We start from the raw sequence: 17669 nt of genomic DNA, 5'->3' as shown, positions 1-17669 counted from the left end.
TTTAGTGAAGTAAGCGACAAGCTTCTCTACGAATCTGACCACTAGAAACTTAGGCTACTTAATACGCAGAAACTCTGAACGAGACATAGTGTCACCATGAGAAAATTCTCAAAAATAACCCTATTCCAACGTGCAACACAATTTCTTGCCAATCAGGTTGTAAAAAACAGGTTAGGCCTGATTATGTCCAGCAGACAAGGAAGATCCACCCTCACACAATGCTGGAAGCAATATTAATTACTAAAGCTTTTTTGGAAGGCAATTTAACAATATCTATCAAGATTTAAAATGCACATGACCAGATATGTATTCCAAAGAAATACTCACATACATGCAAGGCTGTTCACTGTAGCATGTCAACAGTTTAATACAAGCGTATAAGCATTAAGTTTTTTCAGTGACACTGATACAAAAGGCTTGTAAACTGAAAAGAAATCACAGAGTATGAACACATTTATGTTGGATAAATAAAACGTCTATCTGCATCTGTGTGTATGGAATGCATTCAAAGTGATCTGGAGAGACACACCAAACCTGCAACCACTGGGGAGGAGGAAGCAGGATAGGGGAGACTAAAGGAAGACTTCACATTTCACTCCACATACTCAGGATCTCCTTCAGTAAAATGTATTCACTATGCTGCCTGTGTAACTCTAATAAATACATTAAAAAGCAACGCAATAACCAAGAGACAGCCTTGCTTTTTATTTAACTGAATAAACCAAGGTTTCCTTCACCACCGAAACTTTGTTTATATAAAAATACCAGAAGTTCTCCCAATAAGCTCCAATGATTTCTCATTAAATAAAACTATCCTGGCAGCCAAGCACTAGGATACAAAGATACCAGGAACTTAGCACTATCCCTTCCAGAGTAGCTCATTCTCTAGGGAAGGAGAAAAATGTCAATAATAACACAGCAGGGCAGGTCTGTAGAAGAGGCACCAACAAGAGGCCGCCTGGAAACAGAGGAATGGACAACGCTTTGGGTCTGGAGCTAAAGAAACTTATACAAGCTAAGATGTGAACCCCTGATCCAGAGTCTGATACACTGAAGACACCCCATATATCCTGAAGGGAAGTAATGTTCAGAGAGGAGTCTAAAATAACAAGTCCGATGTGGATAATTGAGTCACTGGTGAATTCAGCCATAAAAATAAGAATCTCAGGAAGGAAGCAGATGGGAAACAGAAAGAGGGGCTGGAGAAGAATAAGAATCTGCAAAAAATGTCCTATAGATGGGAAAAGCTGATGGGGAACAAACACTGGTGACAGGTGTGGAGGGCCCCACAAAACCACAGATTGCCAACAATCCCCAAGGCTGTACAATTTCCTCCTTCGGTAATTAACAGTCCAGGGAAATGTCACTGTTGGGAGTTTTCAGAGCAGAAGGACAAAAGCTCATGGGTACAGATGCTGAAGAGAAGAGTAGTTCAAGTAACCGAACTTGGGGTCCTAGCTGGATAGATTAAAAAAAAGAAGAAGAAGAAGCCAGAAGGTACTGGGATAGGAAGGGAGGGAAGGAGAAAGGGAGACATCAAGAAGCCACTTGGAGAGTGACTATGGACCAAAGGGCCAAGTTCCCTAAGAATGAAAGCTGAAAATCAGAAAGTTCTCATCAGAAACTAAACAGTTTCAGAAGTGAAATAAATCATCCATTTAACAAATACTTGATAATCCATTATACCAGACAGTGTACTAGGTTCTGTCATCATAGAGCTTAGTCTCTTGGGAAAAACATGCATTTTAAGAATTATATACACATACACATATTTATACATTTAAACATGTTCATACATAAATTATACCCACAAATGTAATTATGGTAACCGCTATAAAAGTACAGGATTCTTTAGGACAAAGTAACAGAGGAACCTAATTGACAGTGCAGAGTTAGGGATAAGGAGGGAGACCTCTCTGATAATGTGATACCTGAGCCAGTGTCTGAAGGATGAAAAGGATTAAACAGGACAAAACTGAAATGAACATTTTGCAAAGAAACGTGTAATTTCTAAGGCTGATAAGAGCTGGTACACTTGGAAAATGAAAGGAGGATGGAACACAGTGAGAATTTTTTACTTTATACCATGCGCATAACTGAGTTAAAGTTGCTGATTAAGGATTCCATTCATTGTATAAATCTTACAGATTATTTTCTAACACTCTGCAAGGAGTAATCATCTGGAAAAACAGTATCTTCCTTGTCCTCCCCTTTGAGCACTGAGACTTCTGTGGGAGGAACTGGATTCTGGTTTGTATTCGGTTGTAAACATGCCTAGCTGGGGAGGGAGTGGGGGCATAAGTGAAGAAGTGAAGATGGAGGGGTAGCCAAGATCACAAAGGACCTGGTAAAACATGAACTTGGATTTCATTCCAATGATTTTGAAGACTTTTAAACAGGGTGATGATGTCATGACCTATTTGAATTTCCAAACAGACCACCTGGGCTACTGTATGATAACGGACTGGAAGAAACAGTACAAGGAAATGACGGGAGACACACGGGTGGAAAAACGACTGCAGCTTGGAACAGGCTGAAGATGGATGCTACGTAGGAAATCCGTGTTACAGCATTCGTATACGGACTGCTCCATCCTTTACACAATCCCACTCGACAGTATCAATGCCCAAAGCGCCTGACTTGTATTTACCCCGATGCTTTCTTTCAAGTAACACCTCCAGTTTTTTCATCGAAATCGAACAGGACCGCGCTGATCCTGCGCTCCGGGGCCAACACAAAGCCCAGAAGCTCAAGTTTCGGGGCCGGCCCGCTAGCCTGCCGCGGGCCCAAGGCTGGGACCCACCGCCTCCCCAGGTGAGAGCGCTGCTTCGTCACTTCCGGCCGCAGGTGCGCGGGCAAGGAAGGCGCGCGCCCGACTCAAGGGCCAGTTCCTGGCCAGCCCCGCGGATGGACTCCCTCAAGACAGCCAAATGCCCAAGGCGAGGCCATGGGCTCCTGGGAGTCCGAGCTCGAGGTTCAGCACGGCCTCCGCAACACTCACCCCAAGGGCCCCGCGGCCACCAGTACGGAAACGCAGATGGCACCGACGCCCGCAAGCCGTGGAAGCAGGACCGGGGCAACCGCTGCGCATGCGTCTTTTGTCCGTCGTAAGCACCGCCTCCAAGCGTGACCTAACCACGGCGCAAGTGCCGGAAGGCCCCGGAAGAGCGTGCGCGGCCACGTGATTGGACGGATGCGTGTAGCCCCGCCTTTCTCTCTGCGTTTTGTGTGTGAGGGTTGTATGGGCTGGTGATCTGATGTGTGACTTGGGTCCGGCGCTTCAGTCCTGGTCAAAAAGTACCTCTTCAGTAAGACGATCCTAAGAATGAAAGGACATGTTTTCAAGAAGAAAGAGAGAGAGGTACTGCGTGCCGTGAACCCCAAAGAAAATAAGCTTGGGGAGGGGAGCCGGCTGGAATGTCCCGTTTCAGTAGCCTCTCGCGGCGGGCGTTGTTGCTCCGCCTTGGTTATCTGGCACGGCTGTTAGCACGCAAAGAAGAGGGAGAGGCCTTGTTTAAACCTGTTGCCCCTCCAGCTCCACATACACACACATCTGGGCGGGGAGCATACGTGTGTGTATAGTGGACCCACATGAATGCCTTGATTGCACTGGTGAGTCATTTAATACCTGTCCTCACATCAAAGCGGTAAGAAGGATTTTGGGCCAAATGAGAATTTTTGCTTGGAGCTTTTGAAGAAACAAAATATCCATCTACACCTAGGTTCAGAACGGAGGAGGAAACTGAGCTACTCCTGAGGAAGGAGTAGCCCACGATAGGTGTCAGCCTTACTTACCAACAAGGCAGCTTCTCAGGGCTTCCACTCTCTAAGAGGGTGGATTTTCCAGGGCCAGCGCCGGAAAGTCCTCTGAGAGTAGCAGTAACTGAGGGAAGGACCTTTGTGTTGCGGGGTGGGGAAAGTTCTGTTTAGTTTGGTTTGGTTTGGTTTTTTAGGAAAGGATCTTTGGTCCTGGGTAGGGGAGTGCCTTCCTCATTTTGAAGCCTGAAGTCAGACAGTAGGAAAAGGGGGCTAGGAAGCTACTTGGTAATAGTAATGCCACCCACCATATCTCTCTTGTTAGCAGCACCAATCTACATTTGCCTTAAGTCATCCCACATAAAAAAAATTTTTTTTTTTTTAAGGAATAAAGGATACTGGTGATCTCCTGAGTACAGTAATTGTGAACAGAAAGGCATTGGTAAGATATTAGTTTTAATGCTTGAATATGAAAGCTGTTTCTCCCAGATATACAGTGCTTTCCAACCATTTTGAAAATGAGGTCCTGGGGCCGGTGGGTGGCTCCGTGGGTTAAGCCTCTGCCTTCGGCTCAGGTCATGATCTCAGGGTTCTGGGATCCAGCCCAGCATCGGAATCATCCCACTCTGCTCAGCAGGGAGCCTGCTTCCTCCCTTCTCTCTCTACCTGCCTCTCTGCCTACTTGTGATCTCTCTCTCTGTCAAATAAATAAATAAAATCTTAAAAAAAAAAAAGAAAGAAAGAAAATGAGGTCCCCTTTTTAATGTGCACTATTTTGGTGAGTGCCTGTGTGTCAATTAGAATTTGGACAGGAGGCAGGTGGTACACTCTTAAGTAGTTGAGGAGAATTAACAACTTTTTTTCTTTTTTTTTTTTTAAGATTTTATTTATTTATTTGACAGAGATCACAAGTAGGCAGAGAGGCAGGCAGAGAGAGAGGAAGGGAAGCAGGCTCCCTGCCGAGCAGAGAGCCCCATGCGGGGCTTGATTCCAGGACCCTGGAATCATGACCTGAGCCGAAGGCAGAGGCTTTAACCCACTGAGCCACCCAGGTGCCCCAAGAATTAACAACTTTTATAAAGGTGTAGGCAGGTGTAGGAAAACAAATCAGATAGCACAGTACCCCCAGGCCTAGCAAGACTTTAGGAGCTGTTCCCATATATTATGAGCTGGATTGCATCCCTCCAAATTCAGTTGAAATCCTAACCCCAGTACCTCAAATGGGACTGTATTTGGATATAGGATCTCTAAAGACACTAAAAATCTTTTATTAAGTTAAAATGAGGTTATTGGGGCAGGCTCTAATCCAGTATAACTGGTATCCTTATAAGAAGCGGAGATTAGGGCATGGACATGCACAGAGGAAAGACCATGTGAAGACACGCAGAAACAACAGCCATCTACAATTCAAGAAGAAAGGCCTCAGAAGAGACCAGCCCTGCCAACCCTGGGTCTCAGACTTAAGAGTCTCCAGACTGTGAGAAAATGCATTTCTGTTTTTTAAGCCATCCAGTCTGTAGTACTGTGTTATGGCAGCACTAACAAGTGAATACACCATCCCTGGGCATGAAAGGGTCTTCATGGGAAGACATAGGTTCAGAAGAGAACAATCAAATGGAAAAGAGCAGTTGAAATGTACCAACTCATGGTCACTCATTGGGAGGGAACTGGGGAAATACATATCCTAAACTCACTACCCTTTCATTATTTCATCTGTGGCTGCCTCCCATTGGTCAAAACCTACTTACTGCCAGAGGGTCATGCAGCCCGTTGGTGTCATTCCATATAGATTAGCCTCGTTGGGCACAGGGCAGGGTTGAGAGAGATGGAGAGTAGGTTTTGAGCACCAAACCGGAAAGATGCATCATTACCCCACACGATTGTAATTATCCTTTTAGTATCCCTTTAATTTAGAGAAGGCATCCTGAAACAGTCACTATTAATTCAGTAAAGCTTTTTAGAAGAATTCGTATTTAGCTAATTAAAGGCTCTGTGTACTTTAAGCCAAGTTTCTCCTGACCTCTGTTGCCTGAGAGTGGTAATAAGGTCACATTAGCAGCAACAGCTCAGATTTTGACGATTCCTGTGCCCACCTGAATACTCAGGATCCTTCTTTTCACCCATGCCCTTAGGAATGGAATTTAGTGCCCTTATAAAAGAGGCCCCAGAGAGATCCTTCCCCCCTTCTGCCATGTGAAGACACAGCAAAAAGATGGCAGTCCATGAACCAGGAAGTCAGCTCTCACCAGACACCGAATCTGTCAGCATCTTGACCTCAGATATCCCAGCCTCCCGGACTATGAGAAATACATTTCTGTTGTTTTTAAGCCGCCAGTTCTGTAGTAGTTTGTTACCAGCCTGAATGCGTTAAGATAGACTATAAGAAGTGGCGGAGGTTTTAGTAACTTACTTATTGTACTCATTTACAAACTTAGATGTCTGAATGTCAACCAAAACCTTTCTCCTTTCCCCCTACATCCATTCAGTCCCCAAATTGCACTGGTTCTGCCTCCCCCATAGATTATACATCTATTCCATCTTCCCCATCCCCTCTGTGCAATTTTCTTGACTGTTGCAGCCGGTCTCCTAGCCCAGTCTTGCTCCCTACACAGGCACTTGGGTGGGGATTTCAGACCCTTCTAATCCTGTCTCTCCTCTGCCTCAGACCCATCCCTGCAAGATAAAATCCAAGGTATTTAACATGTTATCCAAGCCATTTTATTATCCTGCCCAATCTGATTTTCTGCACTCTGGATGCCTATGCCCAAGATTGAAGGAACTATTTACTATTCTATTTGTGATGCCATCAGCTTGGACTGGCTAGCAAGTCTGTTATGTGTACCTCTTTTCAACTGTCTCATTTTTCTCAAGCTGCCATAACAGAAATACTATGCACTGGGCGGGTTAAACAAGTTATTTATTTTCTTACTGTTCTAGAGGCTGGGAAGTCCAGTGCAATCCCAGTGAGGACTCTTTTCTGGGCTTGCAGATGGCTACCTGCTCACTGTCCTCACTTGGTGGAGAGAGAGTTCTGGTGTCTCCTTTTTTTTTTTTTTAAAGATTTATTTATTTACTTGAATGAGAGAGAGAGAGAGAGAGAGAGAGCATGAGGTGGCAGGGGTGGGAGATAGAGGAAGAGGGGCTCGCTCCCAGGACTCTGAGATGATGACCTGAGCCAAAGGCAAACAATTAACCAACTGAACCACTCAGGTGATCCTGTCTCTTATAAGGGCAGCAGTTCACGACCCTCCCCACTCTTAAGATCTTATTTACCTTAAGTACCTCATAAAGGCTCTATCTCTAAATCCCGGCACATTATGGTTAGGGCTCTAGGGCGCCTGGGTGGCTCAGTGGTTTAAACCTCTGCCTTCTGCTCAGGTCATGATCTGAGGGTCCTGGGAGCGAGTCCCGCATCTTGGGCTCTCTGCTCAGCAGGGAGCCTGCTTCCTCCTCTCTCTGCCTCTCTGCCTACTTGTGATCTCTCTGTCAAATAAATAAATTAATTTAAAAAAAAAAAAGGGTTAGGGCTCCAGCATGTGAATCAGGGGCCTCACATTGGGAACTTGAAATTGGGGGTGTGGGAGTATTTACACTACCAAAATAGACAAAATCTCCAAACCAGGGTTTTTGGTAGGAGGGGGGGCATTTTATTTTTTCCCAGCATATCCCTACTTCTTATTGTCAGGCCTCTGTGATTTTGCACATGGGTCTCTCTGCCTGGAATTCTCTCACCCATTCCAAAGTTTCTTTTTCTGAAGCTTTCCCTGACCCCCTAAACAGAATTAGGCCTTCACAGCTCCTCTGCACCCCAAGCCAATATTTTCAATATCCCTATTGTGGCACTTCCTTCTTTTGGATTTTAATGCATTTTACGTAACAAGCCCTTTTATAGCCCTCACTGTGGACCAGGTTTTGTCCTGCTTTACAAATATTAACTCATTTAAATGTGACCAGAATTGTCATTGTGCCTTTACTTTCTATGTAGTGTTCCATGTAAGAAACACTCTCTTTTCCCTTACAAAACAGAACAACTAAGCTGACTCTCACTTTTCAAAACTTCAGGGTAGTGGCAATGGCCCAAATTGCTTCCCCATTTCCCATAAACATGGAAAAACTAATTCAAAAAGCAAACAAACAATAGAAATATACTAGAAGTGGATTGAACACTGTGCCAAATCGATAAAGCCAAAAATAGAGGTAAATGCATATTTTAAATTATGTCAGCAACCACTATAAAAAATAGTGTTAAAAATATATTGAATAAATGGATAAATAATTGTAAAAGCAATGATATATAACAATGGTTATATGATTCCACTGGAATCTATATGTATATATGTGTGTTTATGTGCTTGTGTGTCTACAGTAGGGGAGTACAGTGTGGAGATGAGGAACAGTCTTCCTACTTTTTGGTCACGTCTCCACCATGGCCTTCTGTGCCGTTAACTCTCTTAGTCTCACTCTTTCATACATTCTATCCAACTTTGTCTTTACACTGACTTTTTATCAAATCCCTCTAGGATTAATTTTGGGCACTGCCTTTTCCCCTAATCTTTTAGGGTCATTTCAATAAACTTCAACTAACACCTTGCTCTCCAGAGCTGATATATAAAAGAAAACAAGAAATCTTGTCATTTGCAACAATATGGATGGACGGACCTGGAGGGTGTTTTGCTAAGTGAAATAATACAGAAAAAGTCAAATACCATATGATTTAATTTATAAAATAAAATACCTAAAAAACAAAACAATGAACAAGCAAAACAAACAAATAAAAAATAATAATAATAATAGAGCCAGACTCATAAATACAAAGAATAAACTGGTGGTTGCTAGAAGGGAGGGGAGCAGGGGATGGATCAAATAAGTGAAGTGATTAAGAAGTACAAACTTCAAGTAATAAAATGTCACAAGGATGCAAAGTATAATGACATAATATGGTCAACAATATTGTAGTAATTTTGTACAGCGACAGATGGTAACTGCACTTAAAGTGGTGAGCATTTCATAAGGTACAGAATTGTCAAATCACAATGTGGTGCCAATGAAACTAATATTGTATGTCAACAACACTTCAGTTAAAATTTTTAAACAAAATAAATGAATAAATAAATAGGAAAGAAGAAGAAAACACACACATGAGCAAAGCTCTGCTCAAACTTCAGGGAAAAGTACAGGTTACTCTCAGTGCACCCTGATTTTAGCAGACTCTGCTATCTCAGGGTAATTTTGTTAGTAGTACCCAGCATGGTAACTGACATCTGCGCTTGTACATTAAGGAGATTTTGAAGGGAACCATGGTGATTCTGAACATAGGAGAAAAAAAGTTATTGCTGACCTAGTCTTCGTATGAGTGGAAACTGATTGAGAGTATGAACATAAAGAGGAATTTAGCAAGAGTAAGAATAACCTGAGGATGAGGACATGTTCACAGGGTAGCTAATTCCAGATAAAATCTGCAGAAAGAAAGTGGAATCACATGATCTTGAATGCTGTACAATGTGGAGCAATTCCACTTGTTTGTTACCTGTGTAGCTCCCTTTGAGCAGCCACCTAGCAAAGAAGGCTATTCAACAAATGGCCACTAGAGAAAGCAGAGCACCAGCGCATGGGTTTGGTTAATTTCATTTCAGCAGATACATTCTATCCAGCAGCTACTACCCTCTGGTGTCCCTCTGTGGGGGACACAGAGGCCAACAAGGCAGACAAGGTCCATGTACTCATGAGACTTTCATTCTAGCAAAGGTGGGGGGGGACAATAAATGTATGAAGCAAATAAAAAGATAAAGTAATAAATGCTATTCAGGAAAATAAAATAAGATTACAGGTTGGAGAGTAACTGGAATGCCTCTTTAGTGGGTATAAAGTAGCGTCCGAATAGGGGGCATTTTGACTGCAATCTGAATGAGAAGAGATCACTATCTGAGGGTCAGGTGAGAGAGCATTTTCAGCAGCAAGCAATAGTGTGAAGAGGATCAGACTGGCACAAACTTGACAAGTTTTAAGACTAGAAATTGGGCCACTGTGACCAAAGCCAAGGTAGCCAGGGGCCGGATACCTGGAGTTCTGTAAGCTAGGCATGGAACTTAGCTTTTATTCCAGGTACAAATCAAATCCATGGAGGATTTTAAGTAAGGAAGTAGTAAATAAATAAATTTACATTCTAAAATATTATTTTGGCATAAGGAAAGTCATGTAGATCAATGGAATAGAATCAAGAGTCCAGTAAACCCATATATCTATAGTCACTTGATTTTCAACACATGTGCCAAGACCATTCAATAGAGAAAGAATAGTCTCTCCAACAAACGGTGGTGGGAAACGAGATATTCACATGCAAAAGAATGACATTGGAATTTACCTCACACCATATACAGAGATTAACTCAAAGGGAGTGAAGAACTAAAGGTAAGACTAAAACTGTAAAACTCTTAGAAGAAAATTTAGGAGTAAATCTTCATGACCTTGGGTTTGGCATTGGATTCTTAGATATGACAGCAAAAATACAGCAACAATAAAAAGAAAAAAAGATCAATTGCTTCATCAAAATTTAAAACTTCCATGCATCAAAGAGCATTATCTACAAAGTGAAAAGACAACCCACAGAATAGGAGAAAGTATTTGCAAATCATTTTTGATGAAGGACTAGAATACAGAATATATAAAGAACTCTTCCACTCAGCAACAAAAAGAACAATCAATTAAAAATGGGCAAAGCATCTGAATAAACATTTCTTAAAAATATATATATAAATGGCCAAAAAGCACATGAAAAACATGAAAAGATGTTCAGCATCATTAGTCCTTTCAGAAATGCAAACCAAAAGCACTTTAATTAGTATTTGCCAAGGCCTGTGGGAAAGGGGAGTTGGAGAGTGATTGCTAGAGTGCAGGGTATCTTTTTGATACCCTGTACTGCTAGAGTACAGGGTATCTGGAATTAGTGGTAATGGTTGCACAATGTTGTGAATATCCTTTAAAAAAAAAAAAAACACTGGCTTTTACACTTTAAAAGTGAATTTTATGATATGTGAATGGTATCTCAATAAAACAATTTTTAAATAAAGCTCTAATACATTAGGGCTTGAATTCTTGTTTTGGAAATCTTGTGACAGCTGACATTTAAATAAGTCAAAGGGACATTAGATAAATTCGAGATGCGTGAGTGAGGTCATCCTAGACCACTCAGTCCCATCTGATACCTGGGCCTTTAGCTGACTTCAGGGATCAGCAAACCTGACCCAGACCAGAGAAATTCCTCACTGACCCACAGAATCGTGAGAGCCAATAAATATTGACTGTGTTAAGCACTGTGTTTTCAAGTACTGTGTTATATAGCAAAAGCTAACTGATCTGGAAGATGACCCAGGAGGCTGTCACAATGCTCAGTACCAGAGACGGGGAAGACAAGGGGGCTCCCTCCTTAGGAGTCGCCGTACCAGAGAGGACCTGCCAGGTAGCAGGTCACCGCACTGTTGCGTGGAGCAAACACATCCCTAGGGACTCCAAAGGCTGCACAGAGGACTGACATTTAAAGGAGATGCAGGAAAGAGCGAGCAAAAAGAGAGCCACTCCTCACCCACCGTGAGCAGGTGGTCCTTCAGTGGAACCCTTCCTGGCACTGCCTGATGAGCACAGACACCTGGGGCTTAGAGTTTGGGAGAAAGGGAGGCCACGTGCTTTCCTCTGCCAGAAGCCCACTGCTTCTGAAGACCTGGGCTGAGAATCCTAACACTCCAAGAACCTGAATATTTACCTGAAAAGACACAAAGGTTTTAACCCCACGTTAGAATATTAGCCAAGTGTGACCTGGGTGATCTTGTCTGGCAAGAGACCAACTTTTCTTTCTCCCCACTTTCACGAACAGAAAAAGAAACCGAGAAAGCAAAGTTGATAGTAATGGTTATCAGATCACTTTTGTACATTGCTAGGTTAAAACTGCTCAATTCAGCCTGTTACCTTTTTTCACTCATTTTTCTCCCCCTAATATTTGATGTTAGCCACGTGCCTGATCTTGGGAAGCAGAGGAATAAACATCGGAGTCTTTGCTCATGTCCTTCTCCTTTGTGATGATGGATATTCTAGGAGTCCTCCATGATTTAATTCAATTTAGCCCTTTCATAAAACTCTCCTGACCCCTGACTTCCATCTGCGGGAAATTCTCCTTGCTCCTCATCCTCAATTCCAGCGCAGCACTCCCAGACAGCTTTGCAATTGGCTGGGGCAGTGTCCATTTCCCAAGATCTCAGCTGCTCCCACAACCTTGACCCTTTCCCTCCAGGTTCACAGGATGCCACTCCCAGCCTTGTCCTCTCCCACACACAAGGACTGTCAGGGGCTGCAGGTAGAGACATGGCCACTCCCTCGAGGTGCATTAGCCCCTCGGGGACCGCAGATCTCAGAGTCAACAGCTGTGCTCAGGTTGTACGAGGTGGCGAAGCTTCCAAAACATGCCTCCTCTAGCCTGGCAGAGCCCCTACCCACAATCCACCTCACTTGTGTGAGGTCTGTGTTTAGAGACCCACAGATTCCTCAAGATGCTTTTTAAGACTTCCTGCTCTTTGCTGGCAAATTGTTAATCAGTTTGTGGCAGCATAAATAAAATTAGAGGGTTTAATTAAAACTAATGAATGAGTGAGCGGAGACCAGCCTGGCCACTTTGCTCTATGAGCCTCGGAGCAGTAAATAATGAAAGTGTCACACCGCGAGTGATGGGTTTTAGCAGAAGTGTAGAGCCAGCAGAAACGAAGCCACAGAGAGCTCCTCCCCCCGGGTGCAATTTGCAAGTTGGTGCAATCCCCATTTTAGTGTGTCTTATTAACTAATTCTGCAGAAACTGCTCCAGTTTTCTGGCCTTTCAAAAAAAAAAAAAAAAAAAAAAACAAAGGAAAAACAAAGTAACACTCTGGAGGCCCATTGTCTCCATATCTTTGGCATGCTTTCACAGGTGACTCCTTAATATCTTGGTTCTCATGGAGGGGAGCAGGGGGCACAACGGTGAGCAGGGGGAACTACAGGCATTTCTTGGACAGGGATCTGGAATTCTGACATTCTCAGCAGGTAGGGCATAAAAGGGAGAATCATCCTACATCCCATTTGACTTTCAATTGCTTCCCTAGAGATGTATGTAGGTTTAAAAACAAAAATAAAAACAACCGCTCCCAAAAACCCACCTGTTTATAATTATTTGGGCTTATGGCTGAGCTCCATGTAAACATGAAGTCCCTTTTGCACAATTTTACCAAGGACATGCAACTACCATGCGGGCAAGGGAAACTGGGACTTTGCTTGACGGCATTTTAAAAGTCACATCCCCAGTGGCAACACCCCTCTTAGTAGCCACATCTCGAGTGTAACACCTGCATCTGTTCTCTCTGTCACTTGTCACTTTTAAGGTGATTCCACATACAGGGACAAGCATGTTACTGGTATGTATTTCATTTGCACGCGAGTGTGGGTCTGCCTGGATATTTACATGTTGAAATGAATATGATTTTATTATGAATTACTTCCCTTTATTTTACTCAGGTAGGGCCTTATACCAATTAAAAAAAATAACTGTGTGTAGGGGGTGTGAAGAAATATTTGTTATAGAAATGGGTGGGTTGGATCATATGAGTGTGAAAACCACAGCTCGTGCCAACATGTGAATGTAAAGATTGTTGAGAGGGTTTTGGAGAACAAGCTATCCCACTGCTCCTTCTGTTCCCTGTCCCCACCATCTCATCAGGTCTGATTCAAGTTTGAGGGGACTTCCAGAAGCCATTTCCAAGCCCCTGGAGCAAGTTGTCCATCAGCCTGGACAGGTTGTGCCTGGTCCAAACACTCCATCCGGCTGGCTGCCATGCTGAGTCTGTCCCCAGCTCTCTGCTCACACGATATACCCACTCCAGTTCCTGCAAGTCTTGGGGAAGGCCAGGAGTGTTCCTTGCTTGGTTTTCCTTACTTTTCCACTCACTACTATGTCCAGGGTTTTGGGGCTATGAAGGTGGGGATCCCAGACCTGGCCTGGACACCGGGACAATGTGTCCTCCTGATTGGGACACAGGGGCACTACCTTTGGCCTTTTCCCCCAGGATGCAACACTAGGTGTGATTTACTATCTTGTGGGGTGGGGGGAGGGGAGGGCAGCTGTTTCAGAAACTTCTCCTTGGCCTTCCCTGTTGCAGTAGCTCTTACTCTATAGGCCAAGAGACCACTGTGGGCATTCCATCAACCACCAAGTATGTGCCTCCCAGTGATCCACATGGGGGCGGGGGAAATAACCACAGGGTGGGTCTGTGAGTCCTTCCACAAAAATTGTTAGCTCAGTGAACAGGTGCTCCTTTGTCCAATGTGTAATGCCCAAGTCATATAGGGGCACAGAGGGTAGCCTCCATGCCTCAGCTCCAAGCTTCTACAGACGGCCAGCCCAGCCCCAGGACTCTCAAGGGGTTAGTTCTGCCTTTCTTGCAACTGCATTTCCAGCTGAACTGCCTGCCTCCCTCCACCCAGCCCCATTTCCCTCACTTCTACACTGCGTGGTTACCCAGAGCACTTCCCAGTAAACATCCTCTGCCTGAGAGTCGGGGCCCCAGGGACCAAGACCTGAAACAGTCGATTCCAGAGTGGTTCAAGGAAGCACACTCTAAAATGGGATCTTACAGGCTGCCAAGGAGGACCCCATAACTGCACTAGGAGAAGGAGACAGCCCCTAGCATGTGAAGACAGTGCAGTTGTTAAAACTTACACCAGTCATGCACTGGAATGGGTCGGGGGGAAAGGATATTACAGGAGCCATGTCTTGGGCTTCTGAGAAATTCAAGAGAAGTAATGGTCATAAAGGCAATGAAATTGGCTCCCTTTTTTTTTTTTCCATAAAAAAAGAGCCCTGGGGCACCTGGGTGGCTCAGTGGGTTGAAGCCTCTGCCTTCAGCTCAGGTCATGATCCCAGGGTCTTGGGATCAAGCCCCCATCGGGCTCTCTGCTCAGCAGGGAGCCTGCTTCCCTTCCTCTCTCTCTGCCTGCCTCTCTGCCTACTTGTGATCTCTGTCTGCCAAATTAATTAATTAATTAATTTTAAAAAAAGAGCCCAATGCTGGGCTCGATCCCAGGACCCTGGGATCATGACCTGAACTGAAGGCAGAGGCTTTAACACACAAAGCCACCCAGGCACCCCTGAAATTGGCTTTTACTAGGTGCTCAGATCACATATGAACTTGGTGGCCCACGATTAAGCATTCAACTTCTACGAAGACCCAGTAACCGGCCAAGAACTGGCTCTTGAAAGGAGAATAGTTACCTGTGGAGGATGGCAGGGCTTTATCCCCAAGGGCCTGCATTTCAATTCCTCTCCAGGGACCTGCCGAAGTCTCCAAAGCATATTCCTCTCTGCCACGGACATTCCAGTTAAAGACTGGATTTTAAGAAACAGGAACAGAATAAATAAGTGTGGCGCTTGGGTTTTTTCCATTTGAGTAACAGCTTTTCCCATGCTCCATAAATAATACTTTAAAAATACAGCATGGTGCTTTATCAGTGTGGACACGGATCCCACTGTGTTACGAGGCTCTGAAGGCAGGGACAGAAAGAACCCATTATACCTCCATACCCTCCCCGCCTTAACAAAACGCCTCTGTTTGGTTTTTATGAGATGGATGGGAGGCTGGCACATGGGCTCTGGAAGGGGTCTGCCAGGGTTTCCTTTTACCACCTGGCTCTAGCACACTCTTCTTAGATTGGAGCAGTGGTTCTCAAAGTGTGGCATGAGGTACACCTGTTCAGCATCACAGATGTGGTCATTAAAGGCAAATTCCCGGGCTCCCTTCAGACCACCAGAACTGGGATTCCCCAGGCCTGTCTCCCAGCCTTGGCACCTGCCACATGCTGAGTGGCAGCCTCTGGAGTTCCAGACTAGGGAGGCATTTCTGATTTCTCAGTGAAACTTCTATCCTTCCTTCTCATCCTCACTAATACCCTCCCACATTTGGCTCTTTCCTTTCTTTACATGTGCCTCCACCTCCTGGTGATCTCCCTCCTATCACACCAGAATTACTACTGTGAAGTCCAGTGGTAACATTTTTCATAAAGTCACACAGCTTCACATTACCCACTCAAGAAAAGCGGTATTTTGTTTGTAGCTGGCTGTTCTAGCCAGAGTTGGTACAGAACCGATACAGGTGGGGATCAAAGGTGCAGAAATCGGGAAAGGTCCCAAGATAAATCCCAACTTAACAAAACAATACTCAAGAAAAGAATGCAAAACCCTCTCAGACAATTCATGCCTTGAAATCACAGCTCTAATTTACAATTTTTAAATCCTTATTGGGGATGCGAATTAGGAATCACAGCCCATGTGGTATGTGTTGTTTTCTCACTGAAAAGGGCATTGAGGCCTTTGGTCCAGGGCAGAAAATGCCAGGCTCAGCAAGATTCCAAAGTGAAAGCAATTTGGAAATGGTTTGGAGATCAATTCCCTGCCCAAATGATCCAAACAAACCCAAACTAGAGTGTTTTTTACACAAATGATTAGAAATGAAAGCAAAAATTTCATCAAAGCAAAGGTGTGCGTGCAACATATTGGCCCCTTGGTGTCCTTTGAAGGAAATTAATGTGGAAGGCCAAGGAGATGGAGTCTGCAGTATGCAATGCTCCAGAGACCTGCCTGTGATTTTGTTCCTAGTGTAGCAGAAATAAATGCTCCCAGCAAACCTTCAGGGAGAAATAAGACATGTGCATAAGTAAGATTAATCAGTAAAGCTACCGTCGACCTAATGAGTCATCTTTGGCATCATAAAACTTGAAAAATAAAAGGTTGTAGTCTGTCCGATCTGTCCATGCTCAGAGGAAGCAAAATGTGGGCTGTGCAGGTACCCAGCTCTAGGCCACTCTTGAGGGCATTATGCCTCACAGAGCAGAAAAACCAGAAACATGGCTGCATTGGGGGTTTATGGAGCTACCGTAGGGCTGTTTCTGTGGAGACCTGGGGTGGGGTTCTGGGGTAGAGAAAATCGAAGGTATGGGGGCTAATGCACCTTTTGCATTTTGAACTGCTATTCAAATGCAGTTCCCAGGGACTTGGTTTCCATCCAAATACACCACACACCAAGATTTCCTGGGAGGCAGCAGCCCCTCCTGGGAAACTGGGGAGAGGAGGACCACAGAACATGGCCAGGACAAGACCTCCATGGGGCAGGACTTCAAAAATTTCCAGATCCCACAGAGAAGTGTTTGGTGTGGCCTTATGTCTACCAAGCTGTCAATTCTCCACTCCCAATCCTGATGGCAGCTGCCACCTAAAATTAACCCTTCTTCTGAGCTATGCACCCACATCTGCTCACACACAGCCTTGACTTCCCTTGGGCCTGAAAATCACTTTGTGTCTCTCTTCGCAGCTCTGATTATCCCCAGACTCAATTATGGAAAGGCTGAAGGTCATGTGCAGTCTTTATATATCACGGGCCCTTTTGGAAGGTGGTTTGTGCCTTAGGTATCCCACTCCTGCCACCCTTAGCCATCAAAATACCAAACCTCCTCCTTATGGAATCATGGATGCATGGCAAGCCAGACCACGGCCTCTTGACTATATAATCCCCAGCTATGTCCCAGGTTTGAAAGCTTTCTTTAAACACCCTAAAAACTGAAATCCTCCCTCCCTCTGTTGACTGATTCCATGTCGATGGTGGACAACATATCCCCATCAGCCCTAGAGAGTCCTTCGTGGTTAGAGCCTGAAAGAACAGCCAGGTCCCAGAATGCCTGGGTGGCTCCATCAGTAAAGTGTCTGCCTTTGGCTCAAGTCATGACCCCAGGGTCCTGGAATTAAGTCCCACATGAGGCTTCCTGCTCAGCTAGTAGCCTGCTTCTCCCTCTGCCTCCCTCTTCCCCTGCTTGTGCATGCTCTCTCTCATGTGCTCTCTCTCAAATGAATAAAT

At 44.4% G+C, this 17669-nt stretch overlaps 1 protein-coding gene across 1 annotated transcript in view; it reads right to left on the bottom strand.

Moving 5' to 3' along the window:
* The window catches only part of ERCC6 (ERCC excision repair 6, chromatin remodeling factor), a 70727-nt gene extending 67648 nt beyond the window's left edge, over positions 1-3079 (bottom strand). The window contains exon 1 of the mRNA XM_032837765.1: positions 3002-3079. The gene's annotated coding sequence lies outside the window, so the exon portion shown is untranslated. The remainder of the gene's footprint in view (positions 1-3001) is intronic.
* Between the last annotated feature and the right edge of the window lie 14590 nt (positions 3080-17669).

Source organism: Lontra canadensis, unplaced genomic scaffold (genome assembly GCF_010015895.1).
Source record: "Lontra canadensis isolate GAN:19392208 unplaced genomic scaffold, GSC_riverotter_1.0 scaffold3, whole genome shotgun sequence".
Classification (NCBI taxonomy): domain Eukaryota; kingdom Metazoa; phylum Chordata; class Mammalia; order Carnivora; family Mustelidae; genus Lontra; species Lontra canadensis.
The sequence above is the reverse complement of the archived record's forward strand: the minus strand, read 5'-3'. Positions and strand labels throughout refer to the sequence as shown.